The sequence below is a fragment of the Sparus aurata genome, chromosome 18, assembly GCF_900880675.1.
Source record: "Sparus aurata chromosome 18, fSpaAur1.1, whole genome shotgun sequence".
Lineage (NCBI taxonomy): Eukaryota > Metazoa > Chordata > Actinopteri > Spariformes > Sparidae > Sparus > Sparus aurata.
The window spans coordinates 24,802,434-24,824,197 of record NC_044204.1 but is presented as its reverse complement, the minus strand read 5'-3'; the positions used below and the strand labels follow the sequence as shown (position 1 = coordinate 24,824,197).

General features: G+C 40.9%; 1 protein-coding gene across 1 annotated transcript in view; it reads left to right on the top strand.

Moving 5' to 3' along the window:
• Window positions 1–17,775: 17,775 nt before the first annotated feature.
• The window catches only part of fgf18a (fibroblast growth factor 18a), a 97,644-nt gene continuing 93,655 nt past the window's right edge, over window positions 17,776–21,764 (top strand). The window contains exon 1 of the mRNA XM_030396141.1: window positions 17,776–17,909. The gene's annotated coding sequence lies outside the window, so the exon portion shown is untranslated. The remainder of the gene's footprint in view (window positions 17,910–21,764) is intronic.

Here is a 21,764-nt window from a genome sequence, read left to right as displayed (position 1 = left end):
TATTTTATATATATATATATATATATATATATATATATATATATATATATATATATATATATATATATATATATATATATAAAAACCAAAGACACACACACCTCCTCAGTGCTCAACCAGTGCTACAGTGGTTAAAGGTTTTTTCTTTGATGAATGTGAATGAGCTTTCTTGCTCACATATTACCTCATCTCTCTAGGGAGATGAGGTCATGTGTGCAAACACAAAAGCAGAGACAGATGTGCCCTCAAAAGAAAAAAGACGCCCTGCAAGCATCCATTGTCTCTAAAATAGTATTAACACTTAACCAAATCTACTGATGAGTGTTTGTTTTACATTATCATAAAATGTATTTCAATTCACTAAATATACCCTTCAGCTATTCAACTTGTGACCTTTAGCAAAATTCATTAGTTCATTTTCAAACTTCAGTTGAGACATAATGTGGCTGCTATTTTCATCTAAATTTTAATTATTATTAGCTGTGTGTTTCTTTCCAGGATAAAAATGGCTGTGATGTTCTCACACATGGTGGATATGCTGAATCTGCCAAGTGAGACCGGACCAGAAGGGGCTCTTAACTAGAGCCAGTTTCCACTGTTGTCATACATTAGAAGGGTATTGTCAAGGAATTCCTCAAACACCTGCTTTACGAAATGTCCCCTTGTTTTGACTCACACAAATTGTGCCCTTACATTGCTTAAAATTCTTTCTTAATAAGGATGATTAAGCTAGAAGACAAAACTTTTTACTGGTCTAAAGCAGACTAAAATCCCTGAACATTACAGTGATTAGCTACCCTCAGTGATTCTCAGGCTATCAAGATCTGAAGAGCCAAATGCCTCTTGACAAAAGTGAAGACATGAAAAAGACAGTACCTGCAGCTGGATTAGTATTTTGAATTGAATAACTGGATCTTTTACAGGAGAAAGGGGGTTCCTTAAATGATCAACTAGGTTTTTTTTGACAACTTTTATTTTTATTTGAATATGAAGAGGTTTATTTGAATTTGAATGCACTATTTGACTGGATAGCACTATAAGGACTTTCATTGGTCATTGTCAATTTAGTTATGGTCAGTTCACACTAAATCTTGTGTGTCAGAAAAGCATTGTTGTGCTGGTTAAAGTTTTACTCTGGTGCACTTGTTACTACCACACTCAGTGAGTGTAATGCTACTGCAGTGCCGTACTACCTTTAAGGATTAAGCAGTCAACAGCAGAGGCAGGAAGCTGAACCAGAACTTTCAGCTTATATGAAGATTCTTACTCTTACTCTTACCATGACTTTTCAGATGCCAAAAAATATTAAAAATAAGTATGTATTTTGTAATCATTAGACTGTACTTTGAATTCAACATTATAGGATGCAGCAGGTAAGTAATGCATTTCATTTGAGGAATTATATAGCACAGACCAGTTAATTCATTCATGTATAACATACAAAACGCTACATTATTACACATTATTACACTGAAAAAAGAAAATAGTTGGATCAAGTTAATTGAATTGTTTCAATTGCTAACACCTAAAAGAATTAAGTTATTTGAAATTAAATTAATAGATTAACACAACTGACAAAGTCACATGTACTTACTAATTTAATTGTTCTCAAATCAATGTTTTGCATTAATCCAATTTAAAATCAAGGCAAGTCAAGTAACCTTAAAATGGAATTTTAGTTTAATACAACTAAAATTACAATTTTAAGTTGGCTGAAAATATGAATATGGTTTTTTGGTTTGTTTTTTTGTTTTTTTTACTTTATTGTATAAATGTAAAGAACCATTAACTTTATGGCCACCAACACAGCTTTTGGGCCATCACATTACACATTTGTCCTTTTTAAAACACATATGCACAAAATGCATAAGTAACTGTTAGTAGGACCACTTATTTTGTCAACAAAGTCCAAAATAGTGCAAAATAGTACAAAGTATTATACAAATATGCCTACCAATCTCAACACATAGTGTTATCACAACTATGAAAAAGTGCCAACAGTATACAGAAACCTCTTTAACCAGCTATAGCCAATGAATATTATGCATCAGAACAGTGTAACTGAACAATGGAGATGAAAAAATATGAACACTTCTTTTAGAGTTTTAAATCACACTGTTACACACTGTCACAACTGTTGAGTAACTGAACATATCAAAACTGAAATGCATCCTTTCCCTACAAATGGAAGGAAATATGTCTGGAAAAAACTTCTGCCAAATCTGTTACAAAATCTGTGTGAAAGTACAATATGGTACTAGGCCATTTGTTGTTGCAGAGGCATACATCGAAGTGTGTCGTTACTGCAAGCTTTGAAGTTTGCTATACAGATTATGGACTTTGGGGGACATCTGCGCTGATCAAGCTGCATGAATATTTTATGGAGCACTTCAAAAGTGAAGTGGGGCTTTTGGGTAAGCTAGGTTGAGTGCATGAATCAAACCTAGGAGCAGGGCACAAGCTGAGGCAACCGAAGTCAGTTCATGCAACACTTCCACGCCATCAATGACGATGCCAATGCCTTCAGGTGGCTCCTGCAGTCCTTCCCCCTCCTTCCAAATGACAAACACTGGCATGGTGAGCTGCTCCAAGTCCCTCTGAGCATCATCTCCTCCAGAGTCCTACAGACGGGTACAGGACACAAACACAAATCGTCAATGGCCTCACTTCTTACTGTGATGAAGTTTTTGGATGATGTATATGTGTTATGTGCTGGGCTATTTCTTGGCTGGGTGTCATCACACACCACAACCAGCAGAGAAAGGTGTATCAATCTGACCATCTAACAAGAAAAATAAGATTTCCCAAAATGTCAAACTATTCCTTTGAACATGTATAATCAACTAAGCCAGGCAAATCCTTCTTACTAAAAAAATAAATATTCAAGCCAATATGTTGTGTATTGTTGCAGAGAATTACATTATGTCCAATATGGCCATGATAATAAATACAACATATCAGCAACCTAACCATGGTTCAGGTGTTATGGCTGTTCTAACAGTTGAGAAAATCTCTCTTTTATAGTACAGTAAATCTAGGATATTTTGCGACGTGCTGACCTGGGTTTCCGGTATCCGGTAATTACCGGACTTTGACTGGTAAAATTTGCCGAAGTCTGGTATTTTTTGACCCCGCCGGTCAAAATGTCCAGTGAAAATATTCCCTCCAAGCACTGATTAATTATCACTCAGTCTGTTCAGAGCTACAGGAGTATGCTGAATCAGCCATCCAAACCATTATTGGTCATTTTGGCAAATAAATTACAAGTGAGGACGAGTCGGCTGCAGCTACAGCCCCACTCATCGTTGCCACTTGTGCGCAATGAGACGCCAACGCTGTAATGACAGCACTCCGCAGTTATGGAGGCTTGAACTTCTCAACAGCCTGCGATGTTCTCATCAGAGATTTCAGCTAAATCTACCCCGAGTGGACTAAACTGGCCAAGATAGCCTGCGTGATCCCCGTCTCCAGTGTGCAGAACCGCATCAAAACAGCGAAGTCGCCTCAGGGAGAACGAGGTGACAAAACTGATGCGCATTGCAAGTTGCAGAGAGACAATGCACGCTTTTGATTTTAATTCAGTTGCTGCACTCTTCGCTGAAGCAAAAATGCATAAAAACAAAAAAAACAAAAAATCCTGAAACATGTCAGGGAGTTTTTATTGCATATATATTTCAAAAGCATATGGCGAACTGACTTTTTTTAAATTTCAAGTCGCGCACGCGTTATTAAAATGGTATGAGCCAGTCCAGATGTGTTTCTTGTTTGCAAATTGTTTTATCTGAGAACAGGCCTTCAGTTTCTTTACGTTCATGTTAAAAGAGCTCATTATGCAATATATTTGACCAGAATTTCAAACATTTGTCCGGTACATTGTAGGGGTGGTTAATCGGCCCAATTTCCCGATTCGATTCCGATTATTGAAGTCTCAATTCGATTACAAATCGATTTTCGATTATTAACGATTATCGATTCGATTTTCAATTATTAACGATTATTGATCTACCATTTAACATCAGTCAGCTGCTGAATTATTTTACTTATTTTGGGAGTAACACCTCACAGCACCTTCAATATTGTATAGTGTATCTGTAATATCCAAATTATTATTTTTTACTTTGTTTTAAATGTAGTGTTTCACTGTTAAAAGAAAGTTGCCAAGCTCAGCAGCCAGACTCATGTTAGAAGCATTGTTGGTGACGAGAACCAGGGTGTGTTTCTCTATTCCCCACTCGTCTGTCATTGCTTTGAGAAACTCACACATATTTGCGCTTGTGTGGCTATCATCCATAGCTTTCGTTCGAAGTACGTAGGACATTAGCTTCCATTAACTGCTGACATAATGAGCTGTTACTGTCACATATGAGACTGTAGCTCTGGATGTCCAGGCATCGCAGGTTATTGCTACCCTTTGAGCAGAGTTGAGGGACACTTGCACGGAAAGCTTTGTCTCCTTGTAAAGATTTAGAATCGATTTAAGTGTGAAAAAGCTCCGGGATGGAATAACATATCTTGGCTCCAGATTGTGGACCATGTAGCGAAAGCCAGTAAGAGGAGGAGTCCAGTTTGTATTACTATTTTAAAAAAAAAAAAAAAAAAAAAAAAAAGATTTTTTTTTTTTTTAATCGATTTTTGGAAATTTAATAATCGAATCATAATCGTCAATATTATCATCGCGATTAATCAATAATCGATTTTTTTCACCACCCCTAGTACATTGAAAACCTGCCGGTCACGTTGTCTGCTGCCTATTGTTTCTAGCGGAAAACCTGGTGCTGACATGCAAATAACTGTTGAAACTTACAAGATATTCCTTGATCAGGTCATCTGCATCTTCTCCCAGGAAGATGGTGAGGGCTTTAAGCACACATGCCCTCCGAAGATTAATGTCCAGTCTAGAACAACAAATGTCGTTTAATTTTATTGTTCTAAATCTCATAAGACAGACATCCTTACCCTTATAGCTTAACTATTACACTATTACACCTATTACACAGTCATTTACAAGCACAGAGATTCATTATAGAAAGAAAAAGGGATGAGCTCAGTGGTGTAGTTTTTGAGTCTCTAAAAACATTCTTGCATATGAAAGCCATGAAAAGCCAACGCTGCTGGATTTTCAGCGCGGCCACCGCATAAAAAAAAAAAAAAAAAAGACCTGATTTTTGTAGGCTTAATATCACAAGCGAATGGCTAATTTATGTTGCACACAGTGAAATCACTAAACCCTAAGTTATCTTCAAATCGATTTTTATTGTCATTACTGCTATTTGTATAATTTCTACAAGTCACCATTTAAATTGAATGACTGAAATCCTCCTCATACTATTCAAAGGCTGCAACAGGCGACTCATCAAAGCCAGACATGATGCGGACAATAACATTTGTAAAGTGAGGCAGCCTAACTTAGGCTATAATAAAAACCAAATAATAAGTACCAAATAAATATCCTTTAGATCCTTTATCAACCATCTCTGATTTTACTGTTTACCCCATGTCATGAGTGAATTACTGCACTTGTTGGATTTACGTTACATTCATTAGACCCCAGTTGCTAGCTTGCATTAAAAGTTGCTAGCATCTAGCGAGGTAAACTTGACAGAGCTGTCTGAAGCCCCTCAGACCTGCTGTCCACACTCCTAGGCAAAATGCTACTCTACGTAAACCACCAGGGTGGAGCTAGTTTTAGGTTGGATATTCAACGGATATTCACTCGGGTCCCAGCCGCATTTGTACTGAGGTTGGTTAGCTCACCTCCCAGAACCTCGCACTGAATCGCTGGAAACTGATTTACGGACCGTCATTAAATTACTTAGCATAAATATATTAATACAAAATAATTGCTGTTTTTTCAATATCTTCAGAAACAGAATCAGAAATCCTTTAATGTCCCGCAGATGGGGAAATGTGCTTGTCACAGCAGCGTCAGATTGTTACAAGAACAAGAGCAATAGCAAAATGGACAATATAAAATAGACAATATAATTAAAAAGGAAAGAAAAATAGAATCAAATTGGCGTATATACATATTTACATGACACAGTGCAAGAATGAACAGCACATATTTATATACAGATTTTAAATATAGATAATAAATATGGGTGATGAAATGAGTTTGTACAGACTTATTGCACAGTGCAGAGTACAGAGTGAGGTCTATATGGAGCAGTGCTGGTTGTATAGTCTGACAGCAGCAGGAAAGAAGGACCTGCAATACCTCTCCTTCAAACACTTAGGGTGTATCAGTCTGTTGCTGAGGGAGCTGTCATGTGATCCAGTGACTCCAAACCAGCAGCAAATTGTATTCGTAAACTGGAGAAATAAAACACACCTCTTTTTTTGTATTTTAGTGCTTCCTCTATTTTATATGAATACTAATATGCAGAAATTAATTTAAAAAACATTTTCTCAATATCTTCCATGTCATGTGGCCCACTGACTCCAAACCAGCAGCAGACTGTATTAGTAAACTGGACGAGTAAGACACGGCTCTTTCTATTGTATTTTAGTGCTTCCACTATTTTATATGAACATTAATATGCATAAATTATGTTTTTTTTTGTCAATAGCTTCCGTGTCATGTGACCCACGGACTCCAGCAGTATATGAGCAGCGGTATTCAAAATAAATTTGATTCAACAAATACGTTTCAAACACAAATTATAAACTTTGTTTCTGCCCAGTTAAAGGCACATTTGTACAATGATCTGACCTTAGCAGATGCTTTGAATTTGTTGATTGTTATGTTATTTGTAAGAATGAGACTTATTTTCTAAGTCTCAATCTGTATTTTTTTTTTTTTTTCAAAAATCTCATCAGTAGTCACTATTTAAAGGGTTATTTTTCAACACTTTCTTCCAGGGACCCTCCTACTTATGCCATGTTACCAGCTCAGAGCACCGCTGCTACAAAAGAATTCTAGGGGAAACCCTGCATATATATTGTGACAGCCCTCTTAGTTATGAAGGGTCTCGTTTGAAGGTGCAGATTTACCTGGTCCAAAGTGTCCACAGTCTTTTGGCGTGTTGCTCCTCCTTTAGCACGGATGACTTTGATCGGCTGAATTGAGTGCATGTCTGACTGGGCCACAAACTTCTCCTCAAGAAGATCAGCCATGAGCCTCTGGAACTCTGTATTAATCTAAAAACAAAACACAAAAGCAGTAGATATTGTATTATGGAAAAAAATGCAACTTTCCTCATCCTGTGTACAAACTGAGAACACACTTAGTAACCACTGAAGCATACCTGCCAAAATGTCAATACCCCAGAAAGTATAACATACGTGTAACTTAAAAATGTAAAATTCAGTGTTATACGATCTCAACCACATCAAATTATGACCAATTCATGAAAGCTCACTGTAATAAATCCTGAAGCAGGGCTCCAGACTGTGACCAAATTAGGGATGGGCATGATTAATCGATGATTGATTAATTGATCATTAAGAATTTTGTCGATGACGTTAATTTTTTATCGATAAAACTAATGCAGGTTCTATTGCGTAGTGTGAGTCTTGAGGAATGCAATGAATGTCGCTATGTAGCAGCAATCCAACATTTTACCACACGGGGTAATGTTTGAAAAAAATGCCACAGGTCTACTCAGTTACCTGCAAGTTTCCGTGTATTTCAAAAGTAAGGTTAATCATTAAGAGGTCACGGCGAAGTGTGGCGTGGGACCATTTTGATTGAGTTCACTGCCAACACTGCAAAGCTGTGTATAAGTACAACTCGTCCACGACTCAAATGATGTACCACTTGAACAACGCGCATCCGACCCTGGTTAGTGGCGGTGCATCCTGCGCTCAGTCTCAACCTAGCATAAACTCGGTGTTAGCATGGACACGGAGGAGCTGCGATGCACAACGAGAGAAAATTACCCACGGGATCTGCAAGTTCATTGAGATGGATATGCTGCCCGTAAGTATCGTCGAGGGCGAAGGTTTTTCGAAAACTGATAAACTTATTGGAACCAGCCTATCACATTCGGTCACGACGTACCATCACCAGACTGATAGAAACTCACTACGAAGAACGTAAGCAAGAGCTGTTAAAAGAATTTAGCACAGCTGAAAAAGTTGCTCTTACCACAGACTGCTGGACCGCTTTAACAGCTGAGAGCTACATCACCATCACCTGCCACTACATCAGCGACGACTGGCAAATGAACTCAGCGGTCCTGCGCACAGAAAGCCTACCAGACCGGCATACGGCTGACCACCTCGCTGAGAAAATAAATGAAGCTGTAGAGCAATGGAGATTGAAGACTGTGTTATTGCATGCGTTCATGACAACGCAGCAAATACCGTTGCTGCCAACAGTCCCACCGGAGTGAACTGGATTTCCGTTGCCTGCTTTGCACACACACTCCAGCTGGCCATAAATGACGGATTTGCACTGTATCTATATCGGGTAATATCAGCGGCTAGCAGCTTTTGAATATAGCCTATAAATAGTGAATTTTAATATAAAAATATTAATGATTAATCGAAAATCGATCGTTAATTCTCCCGACGATCGATTAAGACAATTTAATCGAATGCCCATCCCTAGACCAAATCGTTGCATTTTGTGACCAAAATTTGAGACAGTGCTACCAAATTTTACATTTACTCACATATGTGCGACCTGTGAATTTGCCAGTGTTTTTTTGGTTGTTTTTTTTACACTGGTACATAGAAGGGGCAAATCAAAGAATCAAGCCCTCCTCGACAGATACACAGGACTTCTATTTCAGCAGATGCCACAGCATGACGCAGCAATTCAGCTGAATTTAGCGATGAGCAGACTCGAAGTCACGCACAGAAACAACAATATAACATCTGTTTACTTTTCAAAATAAAACAGTCCATGTTGACGCCAGCACACAAATCTCAAAAAAAGAGACAAATACGAGCTCTTCTATTAATCCTTCGGTCGGGAACACTTCTTGTCATTGTGTTTATAACACATAGATATAACTGCGGTACTGCAAAACCGGATGAGAGCAGTAACGCACCGGACACGTATCTGGTGGAATCTCGGGGTTATTTTATCCCTGATAAGCCCAGTAGTGTGCCAGAGTCAAATCCTAACTCGGAGGATGAGTCCGAGTTTGAAGACATGTGTGGCGAAAAAGGGCAGAAAAAACTGTTTTTGTAAGAATGGGTGCATGAATTTGACTGGTTAGGGTATCACAGAGAGACGAATTCCAGGAACTGCAAATTTTGCAGTCAATACCCGCAACATGTGGGGAACATGAAATTTGCAGATAATGCTGGCACTACACAGCTAAAACATGACACACTGGTAAAACACAGTGCTAGTCTAAGGCATTAATTATGCTGTAACCTGTATGCCAATGAAAATGCAACAGTGCACTGATGAGGCCAAATGGATACTTAAGTTTAACACAACCTTTTTCATTGCCAAGGAAGAACTACCCTTTACCAAATATAAAGGCCAACTGTCTGTACTGTCTAGAGCTTGAATTCAGCTCTGTATGCTACTGCTGTAATATGTTTTGTCAAAGGTCATAACAAAAGAAAAAAAGAGAAGAAAAGAAAAAAGTAATTTGCAAAAGACAAGAAAAGATTAGAATGAAGATTTTATACTGTGGGTAATGGGGGCGGGACTTGATAAGTTTTGGCTTCTCCCGCTTTTCCCTTTCGGCCATGTGTGTTGTATTATTTGAACAATGATGAAATGTGATGCTTATGAATTGACATGTCCGAAACAAACAACATAAATAAATAAACTCGACCTACAAAGAAAGAAAGGCGTGAAACTGAACTCAACATATAAAAAATTCTTAATTATTACTATATATATTCTCAATGTAGTTGATTTATGGTGTGATTTATGTGATTGCTCTCTTAAAATGTCTCACCAGTAGGAAAGGATGGATAAAAGTTAGCTTCAGACCATTTTTGCTTCTTCACTCTTTTAGCATGGAATGCATCTGTAGTAGCTTTAGATTTCAGGGAGTTTACACACAGCTCAAGACACCCCTGCAATTTGACCTGAGTCCTGTAGTTTGCCATTTTGTACTTCAGTGGCTGGTTCCAACTGTAGCAGCAATTGAATTAGCCAGGTTCTTTCAAACATGGGTGCTTTTTGATTAGGGCCTCTGCAGCTGCGCAGAAATGTGCTTCCTCTGGGTAGGCCTTGTATTGGTACATTTCTTCTGCTACTCTTTTCAGGATATCAGACAGCATTCAGGAGCCGACAGTGAATATTTTTTGGCTCACACAGTAATCAGTATTCCCCCTCTCTAGCTGTAGCTCCATGTCATATGAAAATTGGGGAACTGCAAAGTCCTCTGGCCACTGTTGTGTTTGAGATGACACAGACTCAGGGGATGAGAGGATTATTGTGTCATTTGATGCCAACTAAGCACCGTCATCAGACTCAAATAAAACACACAGATGAAGTGGACTGAGTGGCACCGATCAAAGGAGAATTTGTTTGCTGGTGGATCACCTTGATTGTCCCTAAATCCTGAAGTTCAGTGGTGGAATTCAGATTGAAGAAGTCATTGCCAAAATCTTGGTCCATGTATTGCAGTCTGAAGTTACCCTTTAACCCAAAGGTAGTGTTTATCTCGCTGAGAAGGTCATCTAGCGACTCTGGGATGCTATTTGGAAGAGTCAGTTTTTCAATGTTGTTCTCCCCTATAATCACCTTCAGTCCTGCAGGTGTCGAACGAGCCATGGTGGTCTGAGAAGAGAGCACAAGTACATATATTAAGGATCAACATGTAAAGCAAATCCCCTCTGGGGGTACCACTTACTTATTTCTGATTCGGAGAATTTATCCCACCCGGTAACTGGTTACTGATTTAAGACAGGAAAGACAGGAGTCTGAAGAAGCAGACACAAACTAACACAGGTGCTTATTAACACACTGGCACAACAACACTGAGCTCAGGGCTCCAGACTGTGACCAAGCAGTTGGAGACAGTGCGATTAAATGGAAAATTTAGTCGCACATTTGCAACCAGTGAATTTGCCGTTTTAAAAAAAAATTTTTTTTTAATGCGGAATGGCACTGTAAGTGGCTAATGTGTGGAGGGGGCGGGTCTCAAAGTTGTTCCAAGCGCAGAAGGAGAAGGCTCACTTTCAGAGAACAATGGCGAAGCGAACTCTTGACATATTTTCTCCCAGTTAAACCTAGTAGTGTGCAAGAGTTAAAGCCCAACTCAGAGGATGAGTCCAAGTCTGAAGTCACAAGTGTGGTGAAAAAAGGCAGAAAATAGGCCTACTGTTTTCGTGAGGAATGGCTGTGTGAATTTGACTGGTTAAGGTATATCAGAGAGGCGGATTCCACGAACTGCAAATTTTGCAGTCGATATCCGCAACATGCGGGGAACATAGCATTTACAGGTAATGCTGGCAGCACGCAGTTAAAACATAACACGTTGGTAAAACACAATGCTAGTCTAATGGGGCGTTCAGACCGAACGCGACAGACGCGAATACAATCGCTTCAGACGCTTCATCCGCGCCGCTTGATCATTTTGGACTATTCGCTCCATTCGCGTCAATCGCTTCATTCGCGTCATTTAGAGTCCTGCACGGGTCTTATTTTGCAAACCCGCACCCGCCCATACCCGTCGTACTTAAAACCGCATCCGACCCGTTTCCCGACAGTAGCACAAATTACATTCCGCACCCGAGCCGACCCGCTATAAATTGATACCGACGCCCGACCCGCACCCGAAGCAAAATTAGACTGACGCAATTTTTAAAAATGAAAGTAAGCCAGCGTGGGGAATGGGAGTTCTGGGAGGGCACAAGCACGCATGAATGAGCTCATATGAAATATACCGTATTGACCCGCATATAGGACGACCCTGATTATAAGACGACCCCTCTTTTCAAGACTTCAGAAAAAGACTCTGATAACCAAAATTCGTTTCTCAATAACAAAGTCACATACCCTCCTGTCAGTCTCTTGGAAGCGGCCGCTTAGAGGACCACGATAAGCTTTTCTCTTACTGTTAGCGTTTTCAGACGATCTTTTTGGACCCGCCATCTTCGGACGTTACACTCCATAACTCCATATTTCTTGGCTGGCTGACAGTTGTTTGGCGCCTCCGCTGCTCCATTATCTTAAAATCAGCATCATAGCTCCGCCTCAGATGTCTGTTAACTTGCCACACTTTTGATCCACTTTGCTCCGTAAAATCACCACGTCTCTCCATTTTTCATCTCCTGTCACTTCTTCTCCGCTGTGATTGACAGATAACCCAGCCACAGTGTCAGTGACCCCTCTACAATAAGCTGGCGCCCTCTGCTGTTGTGGTCGTGTAGCGACCCAGACAACTATCAGCATGTGTCAACGGTTAGACCCCGATTATAAAACGACCCCACTTTTTCCACATAATTTTCATCCAAAAAAACCTCGTCCTATATTCGAGTCAATACGGTACATGCTTATCATTTTGAAATGCAGGCATATTTTTGTAGATGTGTCGTTAATGATTTTTTTTTTTTTTGCACCTGACGCCATGAAAATGACAATTGCAAAACCCGACCCGCGCTCTCTAGGCGTCCGACCCGATCCGCACCCGTGTCCAACACAGGACATTATTTTTCACCCGTTTCATCCAAATTGTGCGGGTCACCCGTCGGGTACCCGAACCCGTGCAGGACTCTGGCGTCATTCGCGCTTCCCCGCTCATTTTTGAACCGGTATTTCTCAACCCGCTGTCTTTCCAAGTCTATCATTGCTGATATCACCACCGTTGCTGCACTGTACCTGCTGTACAAGTCCCAGAAACGCCGGATAACCACCCGCCGTCGTGTCTGGATTCATGAAGTCCTCCGGAGACGCACGGAGCTGGGGGAATTTCACTGTCTCCTCCAGGAGCTCCGTCTGGATGACGACCGGTTCCAGCGGTACCTCAGGCTGACCAGAGCCCAGTTCGAGGACCTGTTAGCTCGGGTCGGTGCCAGGATCTCCCGCCTGGACACCAACTACAGGCGCTCATCTCAGCTGCGGAGCGCCTGTCCATCTGTCTGAGGTGAGTTGCGGTGTTGTACAGCACCGGGTGCCCACACACAGCTACAATTAGCTTCTCCTCCATCGTTGCTCTGAGCAACCGTAAACAACCGTACGTGAGGGCTCCATTCGCATCGCCGTCGCCTGAATCGCGTGTCATCGCGCCATTTACATTGATTTTCAATGTAGAGTTGCCGCTCCATTCGCGTCTATCGCGTTCCATCTGAACGCCCAGTAAGGCATAAAATATGCTGTGACCTGTACTAGGGCTGGGCGATATATCGATATAAAACTTATACATAGTTGCCAACTCTCCCGATTCACGCGGGAGACTCCCGATTTTTAACCCTATCTCCCTCGATGCTCCCGGTCAGTAATTTCTCCCGTTAATCTCCCGATTTTACAGTAAAGGAAACAAGTAAGATTGTGTCCCTATATTTGTTGCAGTATCTGGCAACCCTGGCCTGCCTGTGTGGATGAGCAGGTGTGTGATTGTTACTGATAAATCCCGCAATCCGGCTTTTCCGACCTGAAAATGAGGCTCTCGTGAATCATGCAAATCCGTTTTTCTTTTTTTTGGGGGGGGGGGGGGGGGGGGGGGGGGGCGTTGCGCAAGGCACGGTCGGTCGGGTATTGATAAACATAATGACATTGGATTTTGATGATGACGTGATTTTTGTCGGTTTAATATCACGAGCGAATGGGGAATTTAAGTTGCACACAGTGAAAGCACTACACCCCAAGTTATCTTGAAATCGATTATTATTGTCATTACTGCTATTTGTACCGTTGAAGTTGAGTGACTGAAATCCTCGTCATCCTATTCAAAGGCTGCAACGGGCGACTCATCGAACCGGGGTGAAGTTAGTTTCAGTTTGGATATTCTGTAGATATCGGGTCCAGCTGAGACTTTACTGAGGTTCTCCCAGTGTCAGCAGCAGGAGGACGGTCAGCTCACCTCTCAGAGCCTGGCGCTGAAACACTGAGACTGATTTAGGGACCGTCATTAAATTACTTAGCATAAATAAATTAATACAAAATAACTGCTGTTTTTAAGAATATCTTTCATGTCATGTGACCCAGTGACTCCAAACCAGCTGCAGATTGTATCAGTAAACTGGACGAGTAAGACACCTATTGTTATTGTATTTTAGTGCTTCCTCTATTTAATATGAATATTAATATGCAGAAATTATGATGAATTATTATGATAAATATTATGAATTATTTCTCAATAGCTTCCATAGCATGTGGCTCACTGACTTCTGAAATGCTCAGGATGTTAACATATTTTCAAGCAGCAATGTCAGCTTCTACACTATTTTGTCTCATGTCTTAGATTCTGATTCTGAAATTCTGAAAATGATTTCCTTTTCAAAAATCTCACGAGTAGGTGAGATTTAAAGGGTCATTTTTCAAATTTTTTTCTGGGGGGGCATGCCCCCAGACCCTCCTAGTGTTGCTAGGTTATCAACTCAGAGCACAGCTGCTATAAAAAAAATTAGGGGAAACACTGTTCTAAGAATTTTGGACATGTGTGGTTTAAAATACAAGGCAAGAAATTATGACAAATAAATCGCACACCTGGTGAAGGAACCTTATTACTTGGGCCGATACACCGATGAAAAAAATCTCCCTATTTTTCACAACCCAATGTTGGCAAGTATGCTTATATCGATATATTTTTGAAATGTGATATGGAATTAGACCATATCGCATACATCAATATAGTTCAAATTTGCGCTGTGGTCCTTGCTCCGGGCAAACCGCTGACCCGGAGCTCTCTGCACTGCTCCCCCCGCCCCTCCTCCTTCATGCACAGAGAGGGGAGGGGCTGGAACAGAAATTCCGGCACTCTTCAACAAACACTTTGGTGGCCGCCATTGCCCCACACTTTGGCCTTGATACCCTGTGAAAAAATATCATTGCACGGCCACCGGTCAGCGTAGCGGGCTTGCCCTGAATTACAGCCACCTGAGTGCACAGTAGTCACTCACAGTAACTTCAGTGAGTTCGCGGTTCGCGCAGGTGGAGTCTCATCATCACGATGATCTCACGTGAAAGCCTCTCAAACAGCAGCAGCGTCTCAAAACAGAAGAACGAAACTTACAGCACAGCAAGCGAGCTCAGCCGGTTTTGACATGATACGTAACTGACGTATGTGGTAGGATTTAGTCCAGTAAAGTTGGAAATATATTCACAGATTCGAACTTCCCGGATCAATAACTCATAAGTGAAACCTTGTTAAAACACAACTGACGGCTCTTTCCTACCGTAGCGAGGAAGACAACGAGCTACAACCGTATGTTAATCAAAACGAGCATCTGGACATTAACTCTGGTCTGTATGGTCAGCCAGCTGTGAGACAAGGGCGCAGGGACCGTCTACAAAGTGCAACACTGAAAAGAGAAACTACAAAAAATATTCAATAACTTCACTATTATTCAGAGTGTAGTGCCACCAAAATCATTCCACACATCAGTGGTCTCCTGCTGGTTATTCTACAATTTTTTTGTTTGGAAAAAATGTGCTTTGCCATAATTTTGGGGAATTTCTATTTGGGAGAAATATTCAATAACACTAATATTCAGTAAGGTGTCACAAAACTCACCTCACTCTAACCCTACTTAAAAAAACTGTTTTGTAATGTAACATTAACTTGATATTGGTATTTAAAAAATGTTTTAATACATAATCCATGTCTTATTATAAATTAGGATGTTATGGTATCAGTCTGAAAGGTAAATCAACAAATTTTACTCAGTGGCCTTTGTGCCCCTGACAAAAAAAAAAGTAAAGGCCAAATGGACTTGCCCCTAAAATGACGAAATTCCCACCCACATGTCATATTTGGCTTTGATTTTGACTTAACATTTGCTCTCACTTTGCATAAAAATATCGGGATATATATCGTATATCGATATTCAGCCTAAATATATCGGGATATGACTATTAGTCCATATCGCCCAGCCCTAACCTGTACGCCAGTGAAAATGCAACTCCACTGTCAGCTGCATTTAGAAGAGGCTGTAAATCAGTACGTGGAGGAGGCCGAATTAATTCTTAAGTTTAACACAGCCCTTTTCATTGCCAAGGAGGAACTGACATTCACCAAATATAAAGGCCAACTTGACCTGCAAAGAAAAAATGGCGTGAAGCTAAACCCAACATATAATAATGATACAGCATGCGCACAGTTTATTGGAACAATCGCAGATACACTGAAACGAAAGACCCATTAGAAGATTAAGGACGCTCCTTGTCTGTCATTATCGATAGGGACACTGATATTTCTACAAAGGAATGTGAAATCATATATGCAAGGATCCTGCAACAAGGAAAATCAACAAATATTTTGATAGGCCACATGGAAGTGCAACATGCACATGCACAACGTTAGCCTATGCTTTAAGTAAAATTATGTTTAGACTTAACACTAATTCCTGAAACTCTCTCTGCTGTGAATATTTTTGTAGTTTAAATAACCACATAAAATTGCCATAATGATTCAGCTCTTAAGTGTGATGAAAGGGAAATAAACTGTTCAGGGAGCTGGTGGTTTTTGTCCAGTGAATATAAGAAATATAATTGTACACAACAGTCATAACATGTGATTTTATTTTAAGGTGTATATGATGCCACCAAAGCAGCCTTCCAGCATCTAGGGACAGGCTAGGGAAGATATTTGCAATGGGGGATGACGGCGCAGCTGTCAATCTCGGCCACAAAGGAGGTGTTATAGCCCTCGTCCAAGCTGAGGCAGGGGATTTTGTCATCCCATTTCATTGCATGCCACATAGATAGGTTATGTGAACCTTGAGGCTGAGGTTAAGGTGGTAAATAATGCATGTTAATTTAAGTTGAATTCATTGTAATTATAAACTGGAGCTGGCAATGCTGTCCGTGCAAAGGAAAGTCCCCATGGTGGATCATGTCCATAATCTCGTCAACATGGTTTGGAAGAAGCACCACTTTAGCAGCAAGTCTTTGAGAGAGCTGCAAGCACTTGGAGAGGAGCTGAGTGTACGTGTCTATGTACCAGGTAGTGTCAGTGGGACACGCTGGCTTCCTCATGTAAACCGGGCCCTGCAAACCCTACTAAAACCTGGAAGGAAGGACAGAAACCTGCAGAGTCCTGGCCAGTTTACAGCAGTTTACTTCAAGATAGGAATGGGGCCGATCAGATGCAGTATCTGTATCGACACCAACCTAATTAACGGATCGGAAATATCCGATCCAACCTGCTGAGATCTCCAATCCATGAGCCATGCCTGTGCTTTAACGTTGTCTGCTGAAATGACTCCACCAGTGATTCCTGCCGGCTAGTCTGCTAGCTGGCGGCAAACCGTGGAATGGATTTCCTAAATGGAGGCGCAGCTCAATGAGACACAGAGTTACGAGACACTGAGTTATACGAGATATTGGTGGTGAGTTGTTACTGATTGGCTATGTCTTACAGGTCAAGAAGATGATGGAAGATGGAAGCTTTGTGGGTTTCTGTCACTTCCTGGCTGACTTGTTTGAGGCCATTAGCAAATTCACCATCAAAGGAGAAGCTGCTGGGCTAAGAAAGGATGGCGTCTCCATCGCAAGCACACCAAAGCTGCAACAAGCAATGAAAGCAACTGTTGACTGCCCTGTGCTGCACTTTAAGCAAAGATTCAGAAGTCTACTTGGCAAGTGAAAACACAATAATAAAAAAGTTTCTGTGAAGAATAAGATATCATTATGACAAATTTAATCTTTCTCTTTATCTCAAATCTGTCTTTCTATTCCTTGGTAGATGAAGAGTACACATCAAAGGCAGTGAGGCCATTCAAAATATTCGTCATGATTCCTGGCCAAAGCAAAGAGATCAGCTGACAGACTATGGCGCAGAGGAGCTGGACTTCCTGCTGGACCACTTCTCCTCTGTCTTAACAAGGTTAGTGATTCTTTTTAAACTGTCATGACAAGATATAAAAAGTATCACAGAACAACATTTCAAACATCTACCTCGATCCTTAACTAAGACTGTTTGATCAGCTTTTCCTATCACTCTTTTCACAAATGGCTGTGATGCCAATCTGGCTAGAGAGTAATATCTAGGGCTGTAACGATACACCAAAAACGGTTCGATACAAACCTCGATTTTTTTGAATAAAATTAAACATTTTATTTATGTAACATTTCAATAACTTCTGTATATGAAACTCGTCTGATAGTATCAGAGGCGCAGTACTGGGAAACTGAACCAGTGTGAATGGATGAGCCAGCTGCGCATATGGAGGGGGTGTCGTACAGTCTGATGACTGCACAGGTCCCTCACTCAACTTAATAAACAGAAATGTCCCACAAAGCAACGTTACAGAACCAAACAAAAGTAACATAGTAACTGTAACTGTCTTTGGCTACTTATATGAGGAAAAAGATACCACAGATATAGTGGAGAAGTGTCCGTCCTCCCGCCTGTCCTACAGACTACAGACCCTACAACATTTCTGCCCGAAAAACAGCGTCTGTCACCGGCAAAAAACTTTAACTCACCGAGTGTTCGTGATGAAAAAAAAACTCTGCGACCGTCAGCCCTCCGGACCGAGAATTCAGTGAACTTTCGGAAAACAGCCTCCGTCCCGCGAGATTGACAGGGGGGTACACATTACCGTCACGCCTCTTTAGGAGCCGCAGCGCCGGCTTTCTGTGTGAATTCACGGCGGAGATCTTTCGCTCTGTGTGAATCACCATCGGCGGAGAATTGGCGAACCGCGGCTGCGGCTTTTATGCGTCTTCTCCTGGTTCTTCTTCACTCCCGCGATGCTTCGCTCTGAGTGAACGACGTGAAAGGGGCAACTTATTGTTACTCATAGGGCTGGATCTGGAGAGGAACTTGTGTCGTAATATCACTCCATGAAGAGAATCATCTTCAGGAACTACATGGACAAGTATTACCATGCCCTATGGGAGAAGATGGTAACAAAGTTGCCATTCTGCTCTGATTACAAAGTATGGTCATGTCCTCATTAATTTAGTTGGCAATTATGACTTTCTTATTAAATAAGGCCTAAACTAATGTTATATTCTTCGTAGAACATCCTACATCTTATGCACATCATGCTGGTCCTCCCCGTCTCCTCTGCTGTCTGTGAAAGGGGATTTTCTGCTCAGAAGAGGATTAAATCTGATGTCGGGGGTCTCTGCATGTAGACACTGTAGAGGACTTGATTCGCATTAGCATGGAGGGACCTAGCTTAGAAGAGTTTGATGCCAAAAAGTCTGTACATATGTGATTCAGTCAGGGTAAATGGTCTAGAAGGCCAAATTACAAGGGCTGGCCTTCTGAGCCTCTTGGACCTCAAGGGAATCTGCTCTAAGGGAGAGTGAATAATGGCTCGTTAACCAGCGCCCCAAGTGTCTACATACATTTAAAGTATTTACTGTACTGCGCACAGACATTTCTGTAGATTGCATTGCAGTTATGATTTCTAAATCATAATATTATACTGTAATGACAGTAATAGTACTGTATTGGTAATGTCTGTATGCCTTATTTTTCTAGTGTTGCTTGTGACAAAGTTTTAAGTATTTATCAGTAATACAATAAAATGATCGGAAATGTTATTATTTGCTTTGAATATTGATTTACGGTGTGCAGTTTCAGTTAGGGGCCACTGTGCTCCTAGTAAAAAAAAGTTAGTCTGGAGACCTGGAGCTGGGAAACTCTTCACACAGCAAATATTTATCGCCAATGCTTCGATAATATCCAGCGTAAATACGAAGGCAGCCCTGCCACCGAGGCACCGCACACATCTACTCCCTCCCCCACAGCCGATACGTACGTGTACGAGCGCTGCACGCACCCTCTCTCCTCTCCTCCTTGCCCTCTCAACGTTAACTACATCGAAAACAACGCAAGCGGCAGTAAATTCACGCTTCCTGCAAGCACCACAGCTAAAGCATAATTAACCTTACCTTTCACATCACCCGTGGCCATGAGGGCAATCCAAAAAGTGTGACCGCATGAACTGTGCGCGCCGACAGGCATGTGAATCAACACTCATGTATAAATGAGCGCGCCCGAAGCAGTCTGAAGAGAACCGAGGGCCCAGCATGCTCCAATGATGTGCTTATGCTAATGAGTAACTAACATTAAGCCAACACCAACACACTGCATGAATACACAACTTTAAGCTAACGTTACGATATTAAACAAAGACAGTACCGCCTGCTAACTACTGACCTGCCTGTCCAAGCGCAAACTACCAACTGGTCTGATATTTAACAGCTAACTTTAAGGTAGGGTTAGTTCTTACGCTAAGCATGCTAGCAGAATGCTAACGTTTACTGGCACAGTGGCAAGGTACAGCTAATTTACTGACCAGCTATAGTATCAGTGGGCTATAATTTTACTCGAAGTGTTACACATCAGATTTGAACACAGAGCTAAAACAATATACTTTTGACAAAACCAGCAAACTGCATTTAAAATATTATGCTAATTTAAAACTTGCTAAAGTTCGCTGGACTGAGTAAGACAGCTGGTTTGGTTCAGTCAGTTTATTAAAAATTTACGAATTTAACACTACAGTTGGACCATTTTATATCTGACATTAAAATATTTGCTTTATCTTTGACTCACCTTCAAAGAAGATTCAGTATCTTTGTTACCTTCTTCCGTTGTCGGACAGAAATTGGCGGCTCAACTGCAGGTAGAAGATTCTGGAGAAGGCGGAGGCGTCATGACGTCAGACGCACAGCATCACGAGAAACCTAATTAATGCAGGTTCACTCAGGTGAGAATAGCAGGTTACATGTGTACTGAGGGAACAACATGTAGGTAATTCATTAGGTGAAAAGTTGATATACTCCACCTAGTAGACTGCCTTCACCAAAGCAGAAATCTGCATGAAACTCACTCAAACTTTACATCACCTCAACTACTGCTGAAATATACTTTTTTAGAGTTTATATGGATTCCTGTCTGTCCTTAGAACTTATATTTGACAAACACTGAATGTTTCATTTGAATCAATACTTAAATTACACTAGTGGGAAGTCATGACTGGAGAGGGAAGATCTTTGTGGGAGCACACACACAGGCATAGTACGTTTTCCTTAATTTGCTTTTTTTTCTCCTGTAGGTGTTCTAATTTCATTACCATACAAACACTGTCTCAGTGATGAAAAAAAGAATATGATGAGATAAAAATAAGAGCCCCAGTTATGAGCATCCTGGGGGAGTCAGTCCATATGGGAATAATACCAGTTCTAGCCTTAAAGATAGTGCTCCATACAACATCACCTGCTAAAACCGTGCAAGTAAATCATTTTCTGACCTTCAATAAAAAAAGATTCTGTCAATTTTTCCCACCACATTAAGCATCTACATACACATAAAATAACTCATCCTTCAGTACAGAAACCTAGGATCTTACATGTCTGAGAGTGGTCCACATTAAAGTGAGTTTGTTTTGACATTATATATTTTTAACATCTTTGTGTGGATGGTCTGTGCCACCATAAAGTCTTCTCCATGAGTTAAGAATGTGTTCTTGCAGTACATAACTATCCCTGGCTCAACTCACTATCTGGGCCAGATGATCTTCAAAGGGCCGGAAAGCTCCTGAATCAGAAAAATCAATACATATCCAACCTTGCCACTTCATAACTGTACTAATGTGTGTGCATTCAAGCTAATTACTCTTCCATAAGGTGACTCAGTGTTCTCAGTGTCTGTGATTTGTTTCAGAAATTAGCTCAGTGTGTTTTTTTAAACTTGACACATCAAGAGAACTGAAACTTA